A 17972-nucleotide genomic window follows, 5' to 3' on the forward strand; every position below is an offset into this window, starting at 1 on the left:
TCATTTACCTTCCTCAAATCTTGAATAATTCAAAATGTTTTTTTTTTTTTCCACTCTTGGCATGTCCTCGTAGTACGCCCCTGGTTCCAGTGTTTTTGGATCTAGGGTTCCCTCGTATTTCTGATGTAATAGTTTTAAGGCCTTTAATTTTTTGGGTTCGTATTTGGACTACCCCTGAACTAGACACTTACAAGGAATCCTTGCAAGACTTATTGGATAGGCCAAACGTACTCTCTATCCCCTGGTTCAAGCACATTTCAGAATGGTTCCATACCTTGGGACTTAGTCACTTTTGGTGCCAGCCCAATAAGTTACGGAGGGCTCACAACGACCACCTGAAATCTGCTTATTGGTCCCATGTTAGGGAAAAATATCTGCTTTGTACTTCACATGGTAGGCTGACATCTCTATTCCTCGATTATAAGTGGTTTCCCCAGTTTGAACCCTTTCTGGACTTAATTACTGATCAACTAAGCAAAAGTTTGTATGCTCGACTTAGGTATGGATGTCTCCCTCTGAAGTCCTTTTCCAGTTCATGGAGCTCCACTCAGCTATCCGATAATTGTCCGTATTGTAATGACCCTGTGGAAACTGTAGTGCACTTTATGTTTATTTGTCCTGCCTATGGCATTGCCCGGCGGAAATGGCTTCGTCCCGTTTGTAGGAACATGGGGTTGAGAACATGTAGAGATGCCCTTAGGCTGATGTTGAGAGATTGCTCCTCTCCTTTAATTTGTGCGGTCAGCAAGTTCCTTGCATCCGCTTGGCATATACGTTCATACTTTTAAAAATAAAATAGGACTATAGGTGATTTGTTATTAATTGTTCTCTGATTTTATCTTGTTTAACTCATTTGTTTTATCAATTGTACTTTTTATAAATTACTGATGTGGAAGCTAAAAGCAGTCAATAAAAGGATCTTTGATATTTCCTTTTTATCTACAGGCTGGGGCACATATGTGAAGATTTATCTGATTTTTTTTTTTTCTCTTTGTACACTCGCAGATGCACATTTTTCAGTATTCCTATCTCTTTTTTTATCACCTACCTTTTAACTTAGGTGTTATATATTTATTCTGTATAGATATTGATTTTATTGTTGTAAGTTATTGCTTTGACGGTTATTTAGACCGAATAAAGCTTGCTTGAAACCCAATTCAAAATTTCCCACAGGGCTTTCGCAATCCCATTATCGGTAAATTACATGGGCTGCTCAATACTTTTTTCAAAACACCTTGGTTTACAATTCTGCAATTATGGGCACATTCCCTTCAATTGTCTCATGTGTCATGTGATACTGAGGAATATGGAAAAAATTGTGTTTGGCTTGACTGTGACCTTAACTGGCTCATCTTCTTCTATTAGACCGATGTCCTTTCCTGTAAAATCCCACACTTACATTTTGACTGTTCCCTGTAAGTTGGAAGGAAGATCTCTCACTATGAAAACTGGAAATAAACTAATCAAGGGGTACTCCTCATTTACTGTGTCACAGTCTGTTTCTGGGGTCAGGTCATCTTCCTCATCACTGTTTGTCTGGATGGCAATTCCATCATTTGAGCAAGTAATTGAACATCTGGTCTTACATAGCAAGTCTCTTCCCAGTAAGGATACCGGACTCGAGTCACAAACTACAAATTTGTGTAATCCCTTAAATTTGCCAATTTTAACCTGAACTGGTTCTGTAATCATGTTTGTCAAGTACTGATTTGCAACTCCTACAATCTGGACTGTTTTCCCTGAAAGGGACACGTTTGGAACTTCTGCAGTTATTACTGTAGAGCGTGTAGCTCCAGTGTCAACTAAAAATGAGACTTTGTGACCCAGTACTTTTCCCTTCACATTCCGACCTTTCTGATCTACCTCTAGTGAAGCTGCTAACACGCATTCCTCTTCATCCAAACTCTCACTCACCCAATCATCGTTTATTCCAACCTCACTGTATAACGGGAACGGGTGCACTGTGATATTACTCTGATTAAACCTTTGACCTGTAACCTGCTGAGAAAGCATCACCTGCTGCTGCTCCATTGGGGTTTGAGGTGTTTGAATGTGCTGTGGGCATCTGCAAATGTGGCATTTGCATCTGTTGAATGGGCTGAAAAATCTTGCATCTGATTCACATTACTTTGAAAATTTAGATTGTGACCTCTCATCCTCGGTCCTCTTATGTTTTGAAAAGAATCAATTTTTCTTCTTTGCTGAACAGCACCTTCCTGTACTAACATCGGACACTCCAGTTTCCAATGTCCGAGTCCTCCGCAAGCATGACATGGCAACAATCATTCCTTGCACATCATTCTGGACAATCACGGTATTCAAATCAGGACTACTGTTCACATTTCCAGTTCCACCACGACCTCTACCTCTTGCTTGATTCTGAAACAACATGTTTCCCTGCTGTTGCTGTTGTTGTTGTGAAAAACTTCCCTGCATTCCTGTTTGTGCCGCTTTAATCTGCATCACTATTGCCTTCTCTTTCAACTTTCTCTGCTTCAACTCAACCTCGTTACTACACTACTTTGCATACTGCAATACTTCATCAATCAGCTTCACTTGCCAACAAACCAAATGACTCTGAATCATCTGGCTAATCTTGGGTCTCAATCCTTCACCAATACTGAACACAAAATGAATCATGTACCTCAGCTCAATTGTCTCTGTACCACTGTAATGCTTGAATGTCTGCAACAATCTCTCATCGTATGCATGTATTGACTCCTTTGCTTCCTGTTCTGTCCTATCTATTCTCTGCCAGTCAATGTTCTTGAGCGAAATTCTCGTTTTCAAGAATTCAATTACCTTATACTAATATTTCATTACGTCAGGGGATGGTGCACCCATTGCTGGATCTCTCTGAGGTATTCTTGTGGTCAAATCTACACTTCTTTTGCACTCAACCCATAAGTCTGCTGGAACTATTATCTCTAATAGAGTGTTCAAATCCTCCCATGGGCATTTTGCGAATTTCACAAACCTATCTGTTTGCTGGTACCACTCTACTGGCTTCCCTCTCAACCTGGGATAATCATTTGTAAAGGACAGAATGTCATTTCTGCTCCAAGGGACATAGATAAAATTCCCTCCAGGAATCTCTCTCATTGGTAGAATCTACACTGGGTCCTCAGCTTGCTGCACATTTGCAGTAAGATTCGTAGAATCCCTTTTTCTCTTGTCTCTTTTTTTACCCATCTGCCTTCCCATTTGTCTAATGCTCCCCATGTTTGCACATTCGGGATAAATTCCCTAAGGTGAATTTTCATTCCAGGGACTCTCATGTTTTCAAAATCCTTTGAGTCAAAACCTAACCTGTAATTCCTCTTTAGGTGCTTTGTTTTCTCGATCTCTGTGTCATATTTCTCTGCTAGGTCTGCTAATTTCTGATGTAGTATTCCTGTTTTGTTAGTAATCAGTTTGCACAAGTAACGCAACTCATCTTCTTTGAATGTGTCAATCTTGTTTAACCCCATTGTTCCCTCAATTAGGTCTTTTACCTCTAGCCTAAGTCTAGTCAAATTCAGGGCACTTCCTTTGCTAGAATCTCCTTAGGTGCTACGCAACCTCTCTAACCACTCAGTTAACTGCTGAGCTATCAAACCTTGCAATTAAACATTGTTGTTACTCACACCTGGCACTTGCTGTAATGTTAGGTTTGGGGTCTCTGGTGTCACAATGCTTGGATTTGGAGCTACATATGATCTCACCTCATTATTTGGTGGAGTCCTGAAAGGACTTAAATAAATCAATGGACCTGTTCCATCAAATGTTGGTCTCATGGGAGTTATTATTCTTGCGTGTGCGTTATATCTTCCCCTTTCTATGATCGGGTTCAGGCTTTTCTGCTCACTATTCTTGTTGTTTCCCTGGGCGAACAGCGGTATGACTAGACCTATGGTAACTGATACTGACACTGCATGTGGACTTGGTTGGGTATTTGGGTCTGTCGGGTACATTATTCCTGTATTCTGACTTGTCAAGGCAGATATCTCTGTCTGTGATCCTGCTATTTGAGTGTATCACGGGGTCGTCTGTGTCTGGATCAGGGACATCAAATTCGGGGTTGACTCTATCTGAATCAATGTCGGCTTATGGTAAACTTGTCCTATCTGCACTATCAGGTTTGTTGCAGTATCTACAATAGGTACATCTGAACAAATTCTGGGAATATCTGTCTGCGGCATAAGCCTTTGAATCCCTGAAGTAGCTGGAATATTATGGCTAACCTGAATCTGGCTCTGAGTGGATTCAATTGATATCAGGGCTGTAGGATCTATACTGGTGTTTGAACTTCTGTCATGCGCTGCATATGGTGGGGACGATGTCTCAATAACTGTAAAATGAACTCATAATCATCTGACTCTTCATCGTGTGTCAAAGACTTCCTAGATTCTGTGGATTTCTGCTCTCTGCCACCTGAAGGGTAAGAATCCCTCTTCTTAGTACTCTTTTTAGCCTCATTCTCGTTCTCTTGTGTAATTGCAGGAAACAGTTTCAGTTCTCCAATTTCTGATCACTATCACATCTAGCCTCTGCTATCATCTTCCCTGCCTTTCTCATCCTTTTCTCAAATTTCAGTTGCTGTCTAGCCACTAGTTCCCAAATTGCTAATGCCTCGAATTGTGCTGTCTCGGAGAAGGTTTCAGACCGTAGAGCACCCTCCTCAGATTCTCTAAAATCCTCAAATTCAATGCTCCATGGGTAGGAAATACTAAGCTCCCATATTTCTCCGTCCCTTTGCACCACTGGTTCAGCCAAAGACATGGCGCAGCACCTTGTACCTTGAATACAATATAGGCGGTTGTACCTTCTGGCGGTGTGATTTATCCTATTCTCATTGGAATAAACGTATCTCCCCTTAGGGCACTTTTTAATGCTTTGAAAAATGTCATCTTCAGTAATTTACGCTACTTTCAATCAAATTCAGGAAGTGACTTTTGATCCCAAAATCCTTTTCGCCAACCTTCTCAACCAATTACGCTTCAAGGTTGTCCACCAATCCGTTTGCGAGCCTTCTCACTAACTGACCTATCCCAGCGCGGCTCCAAATAAATCATACTCACACATACAGCGGCTGACAAAGTCTTTAGAGTTGCCCTCCTCAACTCAGATTCACACAAAACGAATGCTAAATATTGCGAACACTAAGTAAAAACCAATACACAATTTGTCTGCTTACTACAGGTAGGGTAACACAATCACTTCAGAAACCTAACTAACTTTTCACAGACGGCCTTTCACTCTAAACAGTTACTCTTTCCCTCTCAGTTTGGCTCATTCGCAAGCAGAATTTGAACCACAAATTTCACTTTCAACTGGTCATTGGGTCTGTCCTGGTGCACATAGGACTCGCGAAATCTCATTCAAAAAAACTTTCACTCACTTTTACACGCACTCTCGAGTTTGTCAATCACGCCCGATTGACCTAATAAACCAGACAAATTACAACAATGAACCAAATGTTGCATACACTTTTCAATACTCCGGATTCTTAAACCACGCAGGGTCCGTATACCAACAACCATGTGGACAATTTTTGAGCACAAAGCCCCACACACGTGAAGTTCGACTACTTCTCTACTCTGATACTTCGGAGCGCGCAAATTCCTTCAACAACTTCATTTGGAGTACGGAAACTCCCTAAACAACCTCATTTGAAGTACGCAGACTCCCTGAACTCTCTCAAACATCACAATTCACCTGTGATTTGCTTAAGCTGTGAAAGCGCAAAACCTATTACATTCACACTGTCGCTAAAATGTTGAGAACATCCTCAAACAAGCATTGGCATGCTCCAAGGTTCTGGGAAAGTCAGTGTATGTTCACAGGGCGACATTTTCTCTCCACTTTGTACCATCAAATCAGAAAATCTTAACTTTCACCAATTTCTCTTATCAAATCTATGAATTATTTTGATCTCTTAAGGAGACTACCCATCCAACTCTGTTACTATTTCTAAAGGGAAAAAAGGACCTTATAAACAAATCGTCCTACCCTGCCATCATTTCTAGAGAACCAAAGACGTAACCTTTATTTTATGATGGCCTCTTACTGAGACGTCACCTTGTGGAAAACTCTCCTACTCTGCTGTCATTTCTGGAAAGCAAAAAGGATCTTATGATAGGCTCTTAGGAAGACTGACCATGTACCGGGCCTTACGATGGACTCTTAAGGAGACTAACCATGTACCGGGCCTTATGATGGGCTCTTAAGGAGATTAACCATCCTAATCTGCTACCATTTCTTTAAGCGCGTCTGACCTTATTTGGTTTCTCATTTTTCATTTATAAGGGGATGCATTATAGGTTTGATGGACCTTTTAACTGCACTTATAGTAATTACCACCATAAATCCCAAATACAATACAAATTATCAACAATTTCAATTTCCAATATTAATGACCTTTGGAGTCAGTAATCTTCACGCATCATGACCTATTTGGCCATGAATATCCATACCTTTATGTAAAGTTAGAAAGTTTATTTCCCTATATTAGCAATGCTAATGTCATGTAAATGAGTCTCAAACCAAATGGTATACATACAAAAACAACATTGGTTGACTAAATCTTCCAAAGAATCTCAATTTAACTAGTGCATGGACTACTACGCATTCGAGAGTCACAGTACAAATCAATAGCAAGAACAATTGTGCAGTAGAAATAGCACACGTCTAGTTTCAGCAACTGAGCAACATCAATTTGTAGTTAATAGCAACCTGTTACATTGTCAGGGTTTCCCTTACTAACCTTCTGATTAGAATAGCATGTTTGGGCTTCATGCAAAACAATTTTAGTCAACATAAATTTGGAAAACATCTAGCTATGGCTCTATTAAAATAGCGGTTGGTACCTAGAAACAAAAGACAAAATTACACAAAGAACAATAGCATTTTGTTATACTGCTCCTCATATGGATCTGCAAGCTGAGATTATCTTTGTCAGTTGGACATCTGCTCGGTCAGCATCAGCAACGGGCCATGAAAAGGAATAGTTCAGACACAGGGACTCTAAGCTGTCCGAACCATTAAGAAGCAATGTCTAATGGATCAGCATTCAGCATCAGAAGTTTAAGAAATAAAGTTAAAGATAGAAATAAAGTCAACAGGAACCGTTCAGCTCCTCTGACAGATTACCATGAACGCGAAAATGAGAATGATCAAAATGGTTGCTTCTCCTCTGTACAGCTAAGTTAAAATCGTCTTTAAGAACTTCCCACGTTGCCATTGGTCAAAGAATCATATGTTTACAATTAGTCCAAAAGAATTTAAGTTGCAAATCTAAGATATAACTAAAATGTCTTTCACATGTCGATAATTGGCTCCTTTTTTCATTTTTGTATGCATCCGTACTCCAGTCAGACCATCCATTGTTAGCTCCTGTGAACATCTCTGTCTCACGCACTAAACTATACAATGTTTCTACTACTAGTAGAAGTCGTTGTAGCAAGCAGTTCTCATGAGAAAAGTTAAAGACATCTGCTAACATTTGATCAACTCAGTGAAAAACAATACATGTATTAATTTCTTCAGCCGTACATTTCTTAAGATTTATGAGAACAGTGCAGCTTAGTATGAGGCTGTGCAAAAACTAGGACTACACCTCACTAATTTAGGCCTATAATTAACAAAGCAAATACATAATACAAAACCATTAATATAACACAATACCATGACGTAGGCATTTCAATTAATATTAATATGCATTTAATGTTGACACTTTGGGCCTGATTACAACTTTGGAGGAGGGTGTTAATCCGTCCCAAATGTGACGGATATACCACCCGCTGTATTACGAGTCCATTATATCCTATGGAACTTGTAATACGGTGGGCAGGATATCCGTCACATTTGGGACGGATTAACACCCTCCTCCAAAGTTGTAATCAGGCCTGCTGCGATTAATGGCGGCCACACAAGTGGGTACATTTTCGAAGTCGCACATTATTGTCTATGTTAGTCAAATTCTATGCAGATTCCTAATTCAAAATACATGAATATTTACTAGTAAAAATTCAGCGTTTACAGCTCCATGTCCATCTTGTGAGTACAAAGACATATATGGCAGCTCAGGCTGTTGCCCTGAAGATGGTGTTGAGCCATTCGTAAAGAATATCATACTTGTTCATTGAATTAAGACGTCTGCTCAGGCTATCCTCTCAAGTGTTGTCAGACTGCACACTTTGAGAGAAACTTGCAGTGCTGTGAAACTCCTGTTTTTAAAACTACAAAGAGCTCAGTTTTTAGCATTCTTCCACTTAGATATTCCTCCACTGCAGTGCGAATGAATATGGAAATTAACCCCTCCTCCTTTTAAAATCTCTCTTTCTCTATATTCCCAAATGGTGACTTGCATGATCATGGGTTTTGGCTTCTCACCAATATCCCTAACTGCAGGTCAAGAGGAAAGACAGTTTCAATTTCCTATCAGAGTTTATTGGGGCATGGAAGATGGCACCACTGGGCACAGGATTAGGCCAACCTTTGATCAATTAAGCTGGTAATGATGTATTAGCATTCCAAAGAGTCACAACACACCCACTCCTTCCAGCTCAGAGAGGAGAGGATGCGATATCCAGAGGTCCATGAAGGGAGCTGGTAGATCAGTAGGGTGGGGATGGTAGACCCCCGAGCAAAGACTGTTTTTTAGGTGTAAGGGAAGGTTTAAATTATTCCAACTAATTCTCGCAGGTATTGTTAGTATTTTAAAGTGCCGAGGCCACGATTCTTAGAAAAAGCATGCCGCCCGGGGGGCTGCCGAGGGGGGTGGGGTTGTTTTATTGACCAAAAGGTTGTATGGTAGATGCAGTCACTGAACCTACACACTGCCTTTATTTTACTTCCCCATTCTATTAGCAGTTTGCTGTGCTTGGTAAATGGGAAGATTGTATTCTAGGGTGTAACTTCCCCACTTTCCCAGTTTGTGATGCGTTAATGATGTCAAGTTTGTTTTTAGTTCAGGCCTGTCTGGGATAGAAGTTCGTCATGGTGTAACACTGTAAGTTCCAAGCTCCCATTCTTTGTGAAACTGCAGCTAAGACTTTTCCCTCCACCCTCTCTTCAGCCCCTAACACAGGCACATTGTGTACCGACACCGAACACTGTAACTTAATCATTGCAGACACAAAACACGTTCAGCTGGTGCTTTGTGTGGAAAAAAAGAAGCTGCCCAATTTGAAAAGGAGCTCACAATGTGATTTAAAAGGGATTCGTCTAGGAACAATATGTGATTTCGCTGAAGTCCATCGCTTTGTTGTGGAGACAGACACTAGTGGAGCCGCCGCTGCAGCATCCCAACGTCTTCAGTCCCTGATCTATATGCATCTGCCCAGCGAATCTTACCCGGCGAGACTGGGGGTGTGAAAATCTGAGATTTCCCGGCCAACACTTTGGTTTATACAGTTTAAAACAGATGGTGCAACCAGTGCCTAATTTGTAAATAAAAATGTGACGGTGCCTGAAGCTTTCCTTTGAAACTCGCGGCTCCTGCAATTAAATGCGGGAGCGCGCAATACTGAAGCAGGTAATGTTGGGCCTCTTTAATCCATTTATAGCCACTTCCTGCCCCTTCAGCTCACTCTCGCAGCTTTCTCCCTTTGTGACGTGTTCTTGTTTTTCTTTCCCTCTGTCATTCTCATATGTGTCTTTTGCTCGCAGTAAATTCCTGTTGCACAAAACTAAGGGGCACATATAAGAGCCCCTAGTGCCACCTTAGCGCCCCCGTAGCGTCATTTATCTTTATGCTTAGGCAGCGCTAAAGTGGCCTTTTTCCATAGTTACACAGTGGTTCAATACATGCATTGCGCCACTTTGTAACCCCTGCGCCACATTATGACTGCGGCAGGCATAATGTATGCAGGGTGGAGAGGGCAATCCGATGCTAGGAGGCCCTCAAAAATGGCACAGTGAAATGAAAAATATTTCACTGTGCAATTTTTGGCTTCATTTTTAATGCTTGCTCAGAGCAGGTGCTAAAATGATGCTCCCATAGTAACCGTTGGGCATTCTTGCACTTTTTTGCACTAGCATCAACATTTTTGACGCCAGTGTAGCAAAGACCCACAATAACATAAAAAATGTTGATGCTATTGTGCTAACAACCACCAAGGTGCGCCGTATTATAAATATGGCGCAACCATGGTGTTGTTAGGTGCCAGGTGGGGGCGCAAGAAAAGTGGCACATCATAGCTGATGCACCACTTTTTCTTAAATATGGGCCTAAGTGCCAGCCTTCAAAAATAAGTGCTGGTGCCTCCCAGTGGAAACCACCTGCTCAAATTAAGCACTGGGTGCAATAAGGGGTGTACGTGTCGAGAAGAGAGAAGAAGACAAAGTGGCATTGATGTTGTAGAGGTTTCGAGGGCGTTAAGCTGTTGCAGAGGTAGCATGATGTCTTGAAAAGTCAAAAACCTTTTTAATGCCCTTTAAATCTATGCAAACACTGAGCTTGAGAAAATATGACAATATTTTGGCAAGTCGTGCACATGCCACGCATTCTGTCACCTGCCGGTTTTAGACCCCATCCTAAAAAGATAGCTCAGAAGGTTCTTTCTCGGCAGCAGTCATCTGGGTGTAACTTCAGGTCACAGGTTCTAGTGTCAGTGTGTGGGGCCGGGCATGTGCTCCATGTAGGTTGTTTATACTGTATTTAATGTTAAATATTTATTATAGTATGAACTCAAATGAAAAAAGTTTAAATGTTTGCAGAAGCATCTAAATCTTAGAGTGTATGACTGTATGCATGTTGCCTTTCTATAGCATGAAACTAGACAAAATGCAGTGGGGCACTACAAAGGTTCAAAGACAAGTATAAGGTCAGGGAACGATAGGCAATGATTTGTGGACTGTTAATGCATTGTGACATAGTGTTCTTTAAAGAGGTGCCTCTTCAACTTTTTCCTAAACTGTAGCTGTGTTGGGGGAGTTCTGATGGGTGCAGGGATGTTGTTCCAGATCCTAGCTGCATAGATAGTAAAACGCCTGCTTCCTTGTTTTTGTACACGTCTTAGTCTGCATTCAATGGTAACTTGTCTGTGGGTGCGCTGAGAACGACCAAAGATGATGAGCTTGTCCTTTGCTGGCCAAATGGAACCTCCCCTACTGGCAGACCAGAGTGTGCCCGATCCATGGGGCTATGTTAGTTGATTTAATGGATCAGAAAGCTCCTGGATCCTATGACCATAGTGATTTGGATCTTGAAATGGGCGCTGCTCAAAATGGATTGGATGGACAAAATAACCCCACTATGGGACTCCAGCATGTTGGCGGAACTGACCAGGATGACAGGGCACTAACAGTGGGATATAAGGGGGATTTCATAGCTTGGGGATCGGAGAAAAGAAGTGGGATGTTTGGCCTTTGAGAAAATACAGATACAATGTGACCTAACCAGGCAGCAGTTCCTACACTATATGCAGGTTCAGTCGGTTCTTAATTTCTGGATTGTCCGGGCACAGGACCTTAGAAGAGGAGAACCCAGTGGAACTGGGTACTGCCCCCCCCCACCTACATAGACATGGTATGTCCCTAATATGCTCCACACGCCTGGGAATGGGAAAGAGACCTGGGCAGAATTGAGGATGCTAAATGTGTGGTTGCATGTAGATACCCCAGGGAGATGTCTGTCTAGGCTGGTGGTAAGCATATCAGCTGAACTTATTTCACCAGGCCTACTTCACATGCACAGAGTTGCACACAGTGGGTGCAATTGATATTGACTTGTGCAGGGGTTTATGTGGCCAATGGGGCACTCTTCTACACAATATCTGGGAGTGTCCGAGACTGAGCAGGTTTTAGTTGGGCATATAGAGCAGGATTTCTCTAGTAGTGAGAAACACTCCGGTGCTCACCCCACCTCACCCCAGGGTGATATCCCAGGGAATCTGGTGGGAGGGGACCCATGACAGATAGACACAAAGGGGCATATTTATACTCCGTTTGCGCCGAATTAGCGTCGTTTTTTTCGACACAAATTCGGCGCAAAACTAACGCCATATTTATACTTTGGCGTTAGACGCGTCTAGCGCCAAAGTATGGCCAAATAGCGTCATTTTTTTGCGTGAACGCCTTCCTTGCGTTAATGAGATGCAAGCAAGGCGTTCCCGTCTAAAAAAATGACGGCGACGCAAATGCGTCGTATTTATACTCCCGGGCAAAAATCACGCCCGGGAGTGGTCGGGTCAAAAAACCCCGCATTTGCGCCACTTTTTAACGCCTGGGTCAGGGTAGGCGTTAAGGGGCCTGTGGGCTCAAAATGAGCCCACAGGTGCCCTCCCCTGCCCCCAGGGACCCCCCCTGCCACCCTTGCCCACCCCAGGAGGACACCCAAGGATGGAGGGACCCATCCCAGGGACATTCAGGTAAGTTCAGGTAAGTATAATTTTTTTTTTTTTTTTTTTTTTGGGTGGCATAGGGGGGCCTTATTTGTGCCCCCCTACATGCCACTATGCCCAATGACCATGCCCAGGGGACAGAAGTCCCCTGGGCATGGCCATTGGGCAAGGGGGCATGACTCCTGTCTTTACTAAGACAGGAGTCATGTAAATGGCGTCTGGGCGTCGTTAAAAATGGCGCAAATCGGGTTAAGACGATTTTTTAGCGTCAACCTGACTTGCGCCATTTTTAAGACGCCCTAACGCCATTTTTCCCTACGCCGGCGCTTCCTGGTGTACGTGTTTTTTTTCCACGCACACCAGGCAGCGCCGGTCTGCTTGCGCCGGCTAACGCCATTCAATAAATACGGCGCCCGCATGGTGCTTCAGAATGGCGTTAGCCGGCGCAAAATTTTTTGACGCTAAACTGCGTTAGCGCAGTTTAGCGTCAAAAAGTATAAATACGGGCCATACTCTCTGCAACATGGCCTTGGCAATCACGGGGTATGACATAATAAGAAACTGGGGTGGAGCCCAAATTGTGCAAAATGTGCAAGAGTGGAGGTCCAATATACAGAGGTGAAGACAGGCGGAGGAGCCTCTTAACCGGGCGAGGGGGTGTCGCAGAAGTTTGTGAAGATATGGTGCCAATGGCAGAAACATAAGGAGAAGTGAGAAGGGAGGCCGACACCTCAGGACCCAATTTGAGGGATTAGAATTACACCCTGGGTTATATGTGGAGGACTCAAATCTCCTGCTGGGGAGGTGCAATGGCAAGTCAATGGGAGAGAATCAATTTATTGTAGATTGAGCACTTTGGGGCAAATTTATGAAAAGTGGCCCATTATATCATGATGCTCCACTTTTCTTGCGCCTTTAATGCGCCCCCCTAACGCCACCATGCGTGCGCTGTATTCATGATATGATGCAACATGGCGCACGTTAGGGAACTAGCATCAAAAATGTTGAAGCTAGTTTGGTATTTGGTAGGATTAGCTCCAGAAATATTGACGCTAATCCTGCAAAGTGAAAAGAGGCCCATTGAAAACAATGAAGCCTCATTTTAACACCTGCCTTAGGCAGGCATTAAAAATTATGCTAGAAATGACGCAGTGGAATCTCATAGATTTCACTGTGCCATTTTTCTGGCCCTCCTAACGCCGGAACGCAGCCTTGCATACATTATGTCTGGCGCAGGCATAATGTGGCGCTAGGGTTGTTTCATATATACTTGTGGGAGAGCTGAAATCCTGGGGCAAAAGGTTTGGCTTCCTGGTTGCAGTCGCTGGGTGCAATACAGACTGGGATTAAAATATTTCTCAGATCTGCTTTTAGCTCCTAAAGCAGATCTGGCACATGAAGGGTTAAAATACAGGGAGGTATATAGTGTTCATTTATCCTGCTCTCTCGCGGCTTACTCTTCCACTAAAAAAAACTGAATAACTTTGAAAAGGAGGGCTATTAGTGTTTACATTGTCCTCTACCTTCGCACCACAACAAATATACTTTGGCATTACATTCATTTTACGATCGAATACTCAATAAAGAAAAATAAACCGGGGATAACTTATTTGCTTGTGGAAAAATGGCTTCTTTTATCAGATCGAAACAGAGCCATTTGGTTTCAACGAGTATTAAGCACTGCCCTGTGGTATGTGATGGGGAAGACAGGTATTTAAAATGAATAATCCCTGGAGGAGAAAAAAGTGAATTTGCAATGCCAAAGCATCTGTCTTTCGTGTATTCCTTACAATAGGCACTTGGTGGCGGCCTAATGATGTATCCTGAAGTGTGAGGAAATGTAGCTGCTTTGCCTGAGACATAACGGGGTCAACAAACAATGTATAAATCTGGATATGCCCTTGGTCCCGTATTATGGACCTCATTAGCTTGCCAACAGACAGCTATAGCTACAGCTGTCTAGTCAGATGCTAAAAATGATTCGGACACAAGCAGACTCAGCTCAGAGACCCCACAACCTGAGAATACATTTTTTAATTTGTGAATGACGTACAAAAAATACCCGCTGAAGCTTTGCCCCTGTGCATATATAATATGCATTAAAAGGACTTCGAAAGCCATGGCCAACTACGTGCTTATACCTTTAGCTAGCGACTTGTGTCCTATTTGCCTCTCCTCTGCGTTGTGGTTCCCTCCCTCTCTTTGATGAAGAGATTACTCTCTTTAAAGTGGGGAAGCCTCCACATTCTAGTAATAAGTTCTTCTCTCTGATTTTGAGACCGGCTCTCACAGTGGGCCCCTTTCCTCTTTCTGTTCCATATTTAGGGTTGCTACCCCTTTCAATGATGGTGAGCCTGACAACTTTCTTTCCCTTGCTTTCTCTCTCTCCCACATACCTTTCCCTCCCGCTCACCTTATCTCCATCACTCTCTTCTACTGCTGCACCTTTGGCTAGTGAAGAGAGGACTGTGCTGATGGCTCCTGGCTTGGAGGCAAGTCCTGTGCCAGACCAAAGAAGTGACTCCAAGGATCAGCTGTCTAAACTGGAACCAGCTCCAGGGAACAAAGAGCTGAAGTAGCCCAAACCGGCAAGCCAGTAGCCACTTTGAAAGAATCTCCACTGACTGCTGCTGTGCGCTCCAAGAGACTGATCCTCAGTTGCCAAAAATTGCACCTGGGTCAACCAAACCTGGAAATGTCATCTGAGTACAGATTAGTTGCCCAAGAGGGACACGAGCTTCCACCAAAGGATACCACTGGGATTGCTGTGTATGGACACCAGTAGCAGAGCTACAGCTGGCATTATACAACTCACAGAGGACTTTGAGGGACTCCAACCTCTGTTGCCAAAGTCATCCTACCTGACCTTTGGATCAAGAAATAACTGCAAAGTCACCCCGTCAACCGCACAACACCTGGACCATCCTAGAGCATCTTCATCTCCTGTTTTCTCAGCATCAGGACCACTCCCTTGTAGTGTATGGCAGTTGCACTATAAAGTTTGGAACTGGACTGGGAAATGCTCTGGTGGGCATGTAACTGTCCAATATACCCCACTGGCACCCCAGACCTGCTCCCTGTCAGTTTTTGGTCACCCAAGCCGGACTGGAGTAGTTGAACTATCTTTTACAAACGTTTTTAAGCTTTACAGTAGCCAATGCTTGTTTGCATTTGGATTAAAAATTAAGATTTCTTTAAAAATTAAAAATCTATATCTCTCAAACTCTCAAGTGGATTTTGCTCAACTCTAAAAATGTTTTAAAATATAATTTATTTTTATAAATTAGTGCTGTGTTTATTTCGTGTTGTTTGGCTTCATTTCGTTGTTCAGTACTGTTAAATGCTTTACACTAAGTTACTTTGTGCAGGCCTTGCTGCTGAAAGCCATAGCTGCCCAGGGTTGAGCTTAAGGTTGTTTGAACTGTTAACGCGTCCCTTTATGACAAAATTATTTCACATTAGGACTCGTTTTAGGCCAATGAATCTTTTGACCCTGTTGAAAGACACCTTAGGACGAGATAGCTAATCAACATGTCAATCAATACATCAATAATGTCATCAATATTTATCACAATAACGCATTTCACTTTAGTCAAAGACATTAATCAACTCGAGACACCACCATGACCTTGCAGTCATGAATAACCACACCAGTTTAGTAGAATTTTATGAAGTTTATTCCCTATTGATTACAATTCTAAGAGCAAGTACGTTAATTTCAGAAACAAAACACTCAATATCATTGTCATAATTTGGCAACTAGAATAAGACTTCATCAAAGCAAGGAATGCAATTATTAGAATATAACACAGCGTCAACATAAATCAACTTCAGCGGAGTGTCATTAACGCGTCAGTTCAACAAAGCGTAGATTCAGTCATTTGTCTATTTGCGTCGGTATAGTGAACCCCTGTCTTAACCACTGATTAGCATTAGCATGTTGGGCTTCATGCAAAACAATTTTGAACACCAATTTGGAAAACGTCTAGCTATGGTCTCTGTCAAAAGTAAGCAGTTGGTACCTAGAAAGGAAAAGCAAACAGACAAATCACAATTTCATTGTCATAGTTACCCTCCAAGGTTTGGGTCAGCACCCAGGTTCAGTCTTCGTCTTCAGGACATCAGTTGATTCACCATCAGTCAGAGACTCAGCTCACAGGGAAAAACGTGTCTCTTTCCTCATAAGGAGGTAAAGTGTAAATGGGCAATCTAAGGAAGAGGATGGTTTAAGTAAAACCAATAAATCACCAAACAGAGTGACAAAGTTTCTGGATCAAATCGATAGCATTTCCCTAACCAATCTAAACAGCTCCCCGTGTCATAGGTTTTCATCCCTTTTCCGTTGAACATTCCCCTAAAACTTGATTGGACAAATGTTGCACCCCACTATCTTTAGCCAATTAAAAACAGATTATGTCATTAAATCTTTCACCCCGCATTAGTTCTCAAGCAGTTTATTGGTCCATATGATTGACGTCTTCAGAGGTAGAACGTCCGGTATGATTTCATCCTTCTGTAATTCTTTGCACATCTTCGGTCAGTAGCTCCATTGTCTGTACCAGTTTGGGCGACCTTGTATATTATATTAATCTACACTGTTGCATTTTAGCTAATACATTTCTACAAGCAGTATGAAATTTCATGAGAACAGATCTACTATAGTTACATTCAGCTTCTAGTTTAAAAAAACAAGAGTTCATGTCCTTTAGCGAGTCAGCACACTGCACGATAGAAAAATACATTTAATATGAGAGTCAGGCAGCTAGGCCTCAAATCATGCTAACTAAGGCCTACAAGATTTATTAGGAAAAACTTTAATAACATACTCATTAATAATTAGTATAAAACCATTCCCTGATATAATATTTGTCAGCATTAGTAATTTTCATTAGTCCCCATATACATTGGCGGCCATTCCCCGTGGTCACATTTCAAGTGCACGTTTTAGCAAAACATGTTAATACAGTTTCTATGCGGCATTATTATACATTAGTTCATAAACATTTCATGTTAATATACATTATATAAGATACGCTCTCTCAATACAAGCCAGACTGGACCCAAGACAGTTTTTATGAGTAGGCCGCACAGCCATACCATGTAATACACCCAAATCCTCACAGCTCTCTTTCACATTAATTTTTGTTCGTCTAATGAGCAATCGCTTACTAATCAGGTAAACAACTAGTAGACATCGTTCCCCCATAATAATTCCTGTTGAAAAAGAGCCTTCTTTTTAGATCTGACATAGTGTAGATAATGCAGTCTTGTGAAATATTAGCGCTTACAAATGAAACTATAATTGCCGATTACAGCCCTCTTGCTGAGAATTCATAAACAGTCCCCAGCAGGTGTTTGAATGTTGACGGTTTTGAGCCTGGCAAAAGAGGATTTATGGGGGAAATAGTTAATAGAATATGTGCTCTAGTAGCAAAGTTGGATATTTCGGAACCAGGAAAGAAAGTCTTTCCTACTGTATTAAATTGTGGCAGTACGGGCAAGTCACTTTGGCCCATATTTATACTTTTTGACGCAAAACTGCGCTAACGCAGTTTTGCGTCATAAAAATTAGCGCCGGCTAACGCCATTCTGAAGCGCCATGCGGGCGCCGTATTTATTGAATGACGTTAGCCGGCGTTAGCCGCC

Source organism: Pleurodeles waltl, chromosome 6, assembly GCF_031143425.1.
Source record: "Pleurodeles waltl isolate 20211129_DDA chromosome 6, aPleWal1.hap1.20221129, whole genome shotgun sequence".
NCBI lineage: Eukaryota > Metazoa > Chordata > Amphibia > Caudata > Salamandridae > Pleurodeles > Pleurodeles waltl.